The following is a 10,810-nucleotide window of genomic DNA, read 5'->3' on the forward strand; positions in this document are numbered from 1 at the left end:
ACACACACACACACACACACACACACACACACACACACACACACACACACACACACACACACACACACACACACACACACACACACACACACACACACACAAATACACACACACAAATACACACACACACTGAGCCCACTGAGCATGTATGTATGTCCTAGTCTTGGAGTAGTAGTATGAGTAGCCTGTGGTAGCAGAGTAGCAGAGCTTGTTTGTGTTTCAACTTTAGACTGGAACAACCACACACTCTCAGGAGATATGGCGGAAGTTGGGGGGAGGGCGGGAGAGAGGTCCAGACTTCAGCCAAAATATAATATACTCACAAATAGCCTGAGTAAAGAACCAGGAATTTCAGCCACTAGGAAAATAATAACTAAAGGCCGCAAGACACGAAAAACAAAAGAAGATAAATATAGCTGCAAGCAGCAATGCGGGGCCAAGCAGTAAACTTGCCCAAGTCGCCACGGCAACAGAAGGAACTGCAGCGCCCCCTTTGGCCCAAATCTCACCAATGTTGGGGTGCATTCCTTGGAGGGGAAAATGGGGAGAGAGACGGGGAGGGTAGGCAAAGGACCTGGGCTGGGAATCAAACCCGGGTCAGCCGCATGATAGACGAGTGCCCTACCGGTTGGCCATGGCAGGGCCTGTGCTGCCCTTGATTTATATTGAGTAGCAATTTCCATTCCCTCTCAAATTAGTCTATAAAATATCAGCAAGTCATTTTTATACTTGAGAGGTTTGCTTTTTGGACAGCAATTATAATCCTCTGTGATCATTTTATTTAGTAAAATTGTTTATATGACATACAATATTATGGAAAAGAATAGGGAGCCTACTGAAAATAGATATGTCCTTGAAATCCTAAACATAAGAATCCTATAGGCTGCAATGTAATGTTGGCCAGCCTTTTGAGAGACTGGTCTGAGGAATTGGTGTACATAGAAGTAACGTGTGTGTGTGTGTGTGTGTGTGTGTGTGTGTGTGTGTGAGAGAGAGAGGAACCGAGAGAACAACAATGGTCTCTCTCTCTCTCTCTCTCCCTCCCTCCTTCCCTCTCTCTCCCTCTCCCCCTCCCTCTCCCTCTCCCTCTCCCTCTGTCTGTGTGTGTGGGGTGGGGGTGGGGGGGTATGTGCAGGGGCTGGGGCAGTGGGGCTTTGGTTGACACTAGAGCAATAGCAGACTACGCACACACCTAAGCTCTCGTCTCTTGTGTGTCCAGAGACCCCCTGCCGAGAATGGTGTCAGTGAACGTGCGCAGGTGCCGTTGGCAAAGGGGACAGAGAGATGAGAAAAATCCCTCCATTCTTTCCACAATTTTGAATGGCTGCTGAGAGCTGATAGTTTTTTCAATCGTTACGAAAATCCATACCTGGGTGCAGCATAGTGTGAAGATGACCTGTGTACCAATATTTTGAAAATTGGGAGTACGGTTCAAAAGCTACAGGCAAAAATGTAGCTAAAATTTTGACCTGCTGGTGGCGCTACAGAGTTTGAGCTGGGGATCTGATTTTTTTTTGTGGTAGGTCATGGGATGGACTACTATGTGTGTAAAAAATCCTAGCCTAATTCGACAAACGGTTGCTGAGATATGACCTCACTTCCTGTTTCGCCACGTTTACGACAATTTTGATTGGCTCTCACGGCTAAACGATAAAAGATATCCAATATTCCTGAAGACCCCATGTGTAGCTCAGTCCAGAGATACTATATACCAAGTTTCGGGCGAATTGGTCAAAAATTGCCGAAAAAATAGCATTTTTATTGAATTTTACAAAATTCAAAATGGTGGGAAAACTATCCTGGCGGAAAATGACGTCATAGCGTGCGTTGAATTCGTCTTGGCCCAAAGATTCTAGGGATTCAAGTTTATGAAAATCGGCCCAGCGGTTCAAAAGTTACAAGCAGAAATGTACCTGCAACTTTGACCTGTTGGTGGCGCTAGAGCGTTGGGGCTGGGGACCTATAAATTGCTGTGGGTAATGCTGAGCCGGGCCTGAATGTGTGTGCCGATTTACAGCATTTTCCTACGTACGGTTCTATGGGCTGCCATAGACTTGCAGAGGGAGAGGAATGGTGACTAGAGAATAAATATAGCTGCAAGCAGCAATGCGGGGCCAAGCAGTAAACTTGCCAGAGCCGCCACGGCAACAGAAGGAACTGCAGCGCCCCCTTTGGTCCAAATCTCGCCAATGTTGGTGTGCATTCCTTGGACGAGAGTGTGATCACGTAAACCAAGTTTAGTTTGAATCCGTTGAAGAGATGCCGAGATATGAGCTCACTTCCTGTTACCTGTTGGTGGCGATAGAGAGCTTGGGGTCTGGATTTTTTTGTGGGAGGTCATGGGATGGACTAGAATGTGTGCAAAAAATCCTAACAGAAATTGACTAACGGTTGCTGAGATATGACCTCACTTCCTGTTTTGCCACCTTTATGACAATTTTGATTGGCTGTCACCGGCAAACGACAAGAGGTGTTCAAAATTCTTTCCTCTCCCCCCTCCCTCTCCCTCCCTCCCTCCCTTCTTCCCTCTCTGTCCCTCTCCCTCTCCCTCTCCCTCTCCCTCTCCCTCTCCCTCTCCCTCTGTCTGTCTGTGTGTGTGTGAGGAGGGGGTGGGGGGTGGTGTGCAGGGGCTGGGGCAGTGGGGCTTGACCCCCTGCCGAGAATGGTGTCAGTGAACGTGCGCAAGGGGAGCAGAGGAGACAGAGAGATGAGAAAAAATCCCTCCATTCTTTCCACAATTTTGAATGGCTGCTGTGAGCTGATAGTTTTTTCAATCGTTACGAAAATCCATACCTGGGTGCAACATGGTGTGAGGATGACCTGTGTACCAATATTTTGAAAATTGGGAGTACGGTTCAAAAGATACAGGCAAAAATGTAGCTAAAATTTTGACCTGCTGGTGGCGCTACAGAGTTTGAGCTGGGGATCTGATTTTTTTTCTGGTAGGTCATGGGATGGACTACTATGTGTGTACAAAATCCCTGCCCAATTCGACAAACGGTTGCTGAGATATGACCTCACTTCCTGTTTTGCCACGTTTACGACAATTTTGATTGACTCTCACGGCTAAACGATAAAAGATATCCAATATTCCTGAAGACCCCATGTGTAGCTCAGTCCAGAGATACTATATACCGAATTTCGGGTGAATTGGTCAAAAATTGCGGGAAAATTAACATTTTTATTGAATTTTACAAAATTCAAAATGGCGGGAAAACTATCCTGGCGGAAAATGACGTCATATAGTGCGTTGGATTCGTCTTGACTCAAGGATTCCAGGGATACCAAGTTTATGAAAATTGGCCCAGCGGTTCAAAAGTTACAAGCAGAAACGTACCTGCAACTTTGACCTGCTGGTGGCGCTAGAGCGTTGGGGCTGGGGTCCTATAAATTGCTGTGGGTAATGCTGAGACTGCCCCGAATGTCTGTGCCAATTTACAGCATTTTCCTGCCTACGGTTCTATGGGCTGCCATAGACTTGCAGAGGGATAGGAATGGTGACTAGAGAATAATAATAATAAATATAGCTGCAAGCAGCAATGCGGGGCCAAGCAGTAAACTTGCCAAAGTTGCCATGGCAACAGAAGGAACTGCAGCGCCCCCTTTGGCCCAAATCTCGACAATGTTGGGGTGCATTCCTTGGAGGGAAAAATGGGGATAGAGACGGGGACCTGGGCTGGGAATCAAACCCGGGTCAGCCGAATGATAGACGGGTGCCCTACCGGTTGGCCATGGCAGGGCCTGTGCTGCCCTTGATTTATATTGAGTAACACATTTCCATTCCCTCTCAAATTAGTCTATAAAATATCAGCAAGTCATTTCTATACTTGAGAGGCTTGCTTTTTGGACAGCAATTATAATCCTCTGTGATCATTCTATTTAGTAAAATTGTTTATATGACATACAATATTATGGAAAAGAATCGGGAGCCTACTGAAAATAGATATGTCCTTGAAATACTAAACATAAGAATCCTATAGGCTGCAATGTAATATTGGCCAGCCTTTTGAGAGACTGGTCTGAGGAATTGGTGTATATAGAAGCAACGTGTGTGTGTGTGTGTGTGTGTATGTGTGTGTGTGTGTGTGTGTGTGTGTGTGAGACAGAGGAACCGAGAGAACAACAATGGTCTCTCTCTCTCTCTCCCTCCCTCCTTCCCTCTCTCTCCCTCTCCCCCTCCCTCTCCCTCTCCCTCTGTCTGTGTGTGTGGGGTGGAGGTGGGGGGGTATGTGCAGGGGCTGGGGCAGTGGGGCTTTGGTTGACACTAGAGCAATAGCAGACTACGCACACACCTAAGCTCTCGTCTCTTGTGTGTCCAGAGACCCCCTGCCGAGAATGGTGTCAGTGAACGTGCGCAGGTGCCGTTGGCAAAGGGGACAGAGAGATGAGAAAAATCCCTCCATTCTTTCCACAATTTTGAATGGCTGCTGAGAGCTGATAGTTTTTTCAATCGTTACGAAAATCCATACCTGGGTGCAGCATAGTGTGAAGATGACCTGTGTACCAATATTTTGAAAATTGGGAGTACGGTTCAAAAGCTACAGGCAAAAATGTAGCTAAAATTTTGACCTGCTGGTGGCGCTACAGAGGTGCTTTTGTGGTAGGTCATGGGATAGACTACTATATGTGTACAAAATCCCTGTCCAATTCGACAAACGGTTGCTGAGATATGACCTCACTTCCTGTTTCGCCACGTTTACGACCATTTTGATTGGCTCTCACGGCTAAACGATAAAAGATATCCAATATTCCTGAAGACCCCATGTGTAGCTCAGTACAGAGATACTATATACCGAATTTCGGGTGAATTGGTCAAAAATTGCTGAAAAAATAGCATTTTTATTGAATTTTACAAAATCCAAAATGGCGGGAAAACTATCCTGGCGGAAAATGACGTCATATGGTGCGTTGGATTCGTCTTGGCCCAAGGATTCCAGGGATACCAAGTTTATGAAAATCGGCCCAGCGGTTCAAAAGTTACAAGCAGAAATGTACCTGCAACTTTGACCTGTTGGTGGCGCTAGAGCGTTGGGGCTGGGGACCTATAAATTGCTGTGGGTAATGCTGAGCCGGGCCCGAATGTGTGTGCCGATTTACAGCATTTTCCTACGTACGGTTCTATGGGCTGCCATAGACTTGCAGAGGGAGAGGAATGGTGACTAGAGAATAATAATGAAGAAAACCTACTAACTCTATAGGGGCCTTCGCCAGCTTCGCTGCTTGGCCCCTAAATATAGCTGCAAGCAGCAATGCGGGGCCAAGCAGTATGTCTGCCTGTCCCAGCCAGAGTCGCCACGGCACCAGACAGATCTGATGAGGCAGAATGCCATAGGCATACTTAACATTGTTAGCATGATTAGAATAATTGTTAGCATGCATGCTAACCTTCCTTAAGAAAGTGAAAATGGAATCACAGTGACAAATGTAACATAAGCAGAAAGTTAGCCTATTAACATGTTAACATTGCTAGCATACCTGCTAAGTAGCCACTGGTGGCGCTAGAGGGTTGGGGGTGGGGACCTGGATCATTTTTGGGAGGTCATGGGATGGACCCCTATGTGTGTTAGAAATCTTAGCAGAATCCGATAAACAGTTGCTGAGCTATGACTTCACTTCCTGTTTCACACCTTTTTAGGATGTGTTTGATTGGCTCTCACGGCCAAACGATAAAAGATATAAGAAATTGAAAGCACAAGTTTTGTGAGGCTCAGTCCAGAGATGCTATATACCGACTTTCAGAAACATTGTTGAGAAATTGAGAGAGGAGAGGCACTTTGAGTGTTTTTCAAAAAATCCAAAATGGCGGAAAATCAACATGGCGGAAAATGACCTCTTAGGGTGCTTTGAATTCGTCCTGGCTCAAGGACTCCACCGATACCTTGGTTTTGAATATCGGACCTACGGTTCAAATGTTACTAGCAGAGATGTACCTGCAACTTTGGCCTGCTGGTGGCGCTAGAGGGTTGGGGCTGGGGGGTTATTAATTGCTGTGGGCGATGCTGAGACTATCTGGAATCTGTGTGCTGATTTTCAGCACTTTCCTAAGCATGGTTATATGGGCTGCCATAGACTCTGTAACTTTGACCTGCTGGTGGCGCTAGAGGGTTTGAGCTGGGGACCTGAATTTTTTTGTGGTGAATCAAGAGTTAGGCAAGAATATGTGTGAAAATTCTCCAAAGACTCCGTTAAAGGGTTGCTGAGATATGACCCTACTTCCTGTTTATTTACATGTAGGACATGTTTGATTGGCTCTTACGGCCAAACGATGAGGTCAATGAAAAATCCATTGGATAACTTTTGTGCGGCTTGGTCCAAAGACCATTTTGTGACACTTCACGAAAAAATCCAATGAAAATTGAGGGAGGAATAGAATTTTAACTGATTGACACAAAATTCAAAATGGCGGAAAAACTATCGACGCAGGATATGACATCACCACTTGTCGTAGATTCGGCTCAACCCAAGGATTCCAATGATATGCCATTTTTGAAAACCGGACATACGGTCCAAAAGTTACAACCAGAAATGTATCTCCAACTTTGACCTGCTGGTGGCGCTAGAGGGTTTGAGGTAAGGACCTAAAAATTGTTTTGTGTACTCATAAGACAAAGTTGAATGTGTGTGCAAAAAAGCAAAACTTTCCTCCAAAGGGTTCTATGGGCTTCTGTGTGGGTGATTTGTAAAAACAAATCTTAATATAGCTGCAAGCAGCAATGCGGGGCCAAGCAGTAAACTTGCCAAAGTCGCCACGGCAACAGAAGGAACTGCAGCGCCCCCTTTGGTCCAAATCTCGCCAATGTTGGTGTGCATTCCTTGGACGAGAGTGTGATCACGTAAACCAAGTTTAGTTTGAATCCGTTGAAGAGCTGCCGAGATATGAGCTCACTTCCTGTTACCTGTTGGTGGCGCTAGAGAGCTTGGGGTCTGGATTTTTTTGTGAGAGGTCATGGGATGGACTAGAATGTGTGCAAAAAATCCTAACAGAAATTGACTAACGGTTGCTGAGATATGACCTCACTTCCTGTTTTGCCACCTTTATGACAATTTTGATTGACTGTCACCGGCAAACGACAAGAGGTGTTCAAAATTCTTTCCTCTCCCCCCTCCTTCTCCCTCCCTCCTTCCCTTCTTCCCTCTCTGTCCCTCTCCCTCTCCCTCTCCCCCCTCCCTCTCCCTCTCCCTCTGTCTGTCTGTGTGTGTGTAAGGGGGGGGTTGCAGGGGCTGGGGCAGTGGGGCTTTGGTTGACACTAGACCCCCTGCCGAGAATGGTGTCAGTGAACGTGCGCAGGGGAGGGGAAGGGGACAGAGAGATGAGAAAAAATCCCTCCATTCTTTCCACAATTTTGAATGGCTGCTGTGAGCTGATAGTTTTTTCAATCGTTACGAAAATCCATACCTGGGTGCAACATAGTGTGTGAAGATGACCTGTGTACCAATATTTTGAAAATTGGGAGTACGGTTCAAAAGCTACAGGTAAAAATGTAGCTAAAATTTTGACCTGCTGGTGGCGCTACAGAGTTTGAGCTGGGGATCTGATTTTCTTTGTGGTAGGTCTTGGGGTGGACCACTATGTGTGTACAAAATCCCAGCCTAGTTTGACAAACGGTTGCTGAGATATGACCTCACTTCCTGTTTCACCACTTTTACGACAATTTTGATTGGCTGTCACGGCTAAACGATTAAAGGTATCGAATATTCCTGTAGACCCCATATTAAGCTCAGTCCAGAGATACTATATACCGAGTTTCGGGTGAATTGGTCAAAAATTGTGGGAGGAGTAGCATTTTTATTGAATTTCGCAAAATTCAAAATGGCGGGAAAACTATCCAGGCGGAAAATGACGTCATAGGGTGTGTTGGATTCGTCTTGGCTCAAGGATTCCAGGGATACCAAGTTTTTGAAAATTGGTCCAGCGGTTCAAAAGTTACAAGCAGAAATGTACCTGCAACTTTGACCTGCTGGTGGCGCTATAGTGTTGGGGCTTGGGACCTATAAATCGCTTTGGGTGATACTGAGTCTGCCCCGAATGTGTGTGCCAATTTACAGCATTTTCCTACCTACGGTTCTATGGGCTGCCATAGACTTGCTAAGGAGAGGAAAGAGGTGACATAATAATAATAAGAACACCAGCTAAAACAGTAGGGGCCTTCGCCAGCTTCGCTGCTTGGCCCCTAAATATAGCTGCAAGCAGCAATGCGGGGCCAAGCAGTAAACTTGCCAAAGTCGCCACGGCAACAGAAGGAACTGCAGCGCCCCCTTTGGCCCAAAATGTTGGCAATGTTGGTGTGCATTCCTTGGAGGGCAGTGTGATCACGTAAACCAAGTTTGGTTTGAATCCGTTGAAGAGCTGCCGAGATATGAGCTCACTTCCTGTTACCTGTTGGTGGCGCTAGAGAGTTTGAGCATGGGGTCTGGAATTTTTTGTGGGAGGTCATGGGATGGACTAGTATGTGTGCAAGAAATCCTAACAGAATCTGACAAACGGTTGCTGAGATATGACCTCACTTCCTGTTTTGCCACCTTTATGACAATTTTGATTGGCTGTCACCGGCAAACGATAAAAGATGTCCAAAATTCTTTAAATACCCTAAAGCATATCAGTCCCAAGATGATGTGTACCCTTTTGCAGGGCATTCTGATCAAAATTGTGGGACAAATAGCATTTTTATTGAATTTCACAAAATTCAAAATGGCGGATATTTTTCTTCCGGTTGACATGAAGTCATATAGTGCGTTGGATTCGGCTTGGCCTAAAGATTCTAGTGATAGTATTATTTTGAAAATTAGGCATATGGTGTAAAAGCTACAAGCATAAATGTAGCTAAAAATTTGACCTGTTGGTGGCGCTATAGAGGCGCTAGAGAGCTTGGGGTCTGGATTTTTTTGTGGGAGGTCATGGGATGGACTAGAATGTGTGCAAAAAATCAGAAATTGACTAACGGTTGCTGAGATATGACCAAAATTGACGGTTGACGAGATATGACAGAAATTGACTAACGGTTGCTGAGATATGACCTCACTTCCTGTTTTGCCACCTTTATGACAATTTTGATTGGCTGTCATCGGGAAACGACAAGAGGTGTTCAAAATTCTTTCCTCTCTCCCCTCCCTCTCCCTCCCTCCCTCCCTTCTTCCCTCTCTGTCCCTCTCCCTCTCCCTCTCTCTCCCTCTCCCTCTCCCTCTCCCCCCCTTTCCCTCTCCCTCTCCCTTTCCCTCTCCCTCTCCCTCTCCCTCTCCCCCTCTCTCTGTCTGTCTGTGTGTGTGTGAGGAGGGGGTGGGGGGTGGGATGCAGAGGCTGGGGCAGTGGGGCTTGACCCCCTGCCGAGAATGGTGTCAGTGAACGTGCGCAAGGGGAGCAGAGGAGACAGAGAGATGAGGAAAAAATCCCTCCATTTGGTGCACTAGAGCAGGGGTGGGGACATTTTTTTTTATTTTAGGGGCCACATGAAATTCTTTGGAGGAGTGTAAGCTTTCTGATGAGAGTACTATGAACACAAACCATGTTACCCCTGTACTTTATGTTTATATTAAAGGCAGCCACTCTTAAAACGCAATGTGTCATATTATTTGTAAAGCTGCTAATATGAAATTATATTGGGGAGTGGATAAAATAACCCCAAGGGCTGCAAACGGTACAGTGCCTTAGGTTCCAACATTGCATTAGATTGTTTGGGATGGGGACTTAAAATGCTTGAGTGATCAGGAAACTTATCATGATGTATTTGCTGAATTTGAGCTTTTGGTACACAATGCTATGGGCTGCCTTAAAAAAAACGGACCTGTTAGCATTTGAAGTTGCAGCAATGTGCCAGGTTTAGAATGAATCTGTTTGTGGTCTGCTGACTTGTGAGATGTGTTGTTTTACATTTGAGAGGTGTGTTATTCGGACAGCAACTGAATTTCAATATGATTATTGTATAAATGTATCAATTATTATTATTTAAATAAGGAATACATTTAAAATTGAAAAATAAAGAGTGTATTGAAAAGAAATAAGTTATTTGCAACACTAAACAGAGAATCACGTTTAGCTGCTATTTAATTTATTACTTTTTGAGAGAGTGTTATTTTTGAGAGTTGTGTTTACAAACACAGGGAACCCTAGGTGTGTGTTTTTCTGACATCCCCATGCAACAGAAATTGATTGGAATGTCGACCCCCCTGGTTTGTTTGTAATAATAATTAACTATTACAATTAGTATGCATGCTTCATTTTATAGTTACAACTAGTTAAGTCACAAGCATTTGCATGTTAGTGTTATGTTGTGCACTGGGGGATTGTTTGTTGGAGTTAGGAGCCAAATGTAGTACTGGAGGTTGGAGTTGACTGTACCACACTGATAATAGATGTTGACTGGTCAATAGAAGTACTGTAGTGCAGTGATTCTCAAACTATGGGCTGGGGCCCACTGGTGGGCCCTGAAGGTATTCCAAGTGGGCCTTGAAATCATTTTCCAAAAATAATACTCATATTTTGCTGTGTGTTGCTGTTGAGTTTCATTTTAATTGGGTCAGAGGTGGGCCCTGAACAATTTTGACATTTGAGTGGGCCCCAAGTTGAAAAAGGTTGACAACCTCTGCAGTAGTGAATAACTGACTGACCAAGGCTGACTGGCTGGTTTATAGACACTGACTGTTGATGGAGACATATTGTCTGGTAACTGATGGATTGCTGAGTGATGATACAACTGCCAAGTAGAAATGGGTCCAGGTTCAGCTAAAAATTAACAACAAAAATGGAATAAAAACAGAATGTTCACATTAGTTTACGTTAGTTTCATAGTCAAAGGTGGAACAAATTACTTTCACT

General features: G+C 45.0%; 1 protein-coding gene across 4 annotated transcripts in view; it reads left to right on the top strand.

Annotated features, from left to right (window-relative positions):
• Window positions 1-10,810, top strand: part of pde4cb (phosphodiesterase 4C, cAMP-specific b) — a 191,699-nt gene that overhangs the window by 84,204 nt on the left and 96,685 nt on the right. The window lies entirely within an intron of this gene.

The sequence above is a fragment of the Engraulis encrasicolus genome, chromosome 6 (assembly GCF_034702125.1).
Source record: "Engraulis encrasicolus isolate BLACKSEA-1 chromosome 6, IST_EnEncr_1.0, whole genome shotgun sequence".
Taxonomy (NCBI): Eukaryota; Metazoa; Chordata; class Actinopteri; order Clupeiformes; family Engraulidae; genus Engraulis; species Engraulis encrasicolus.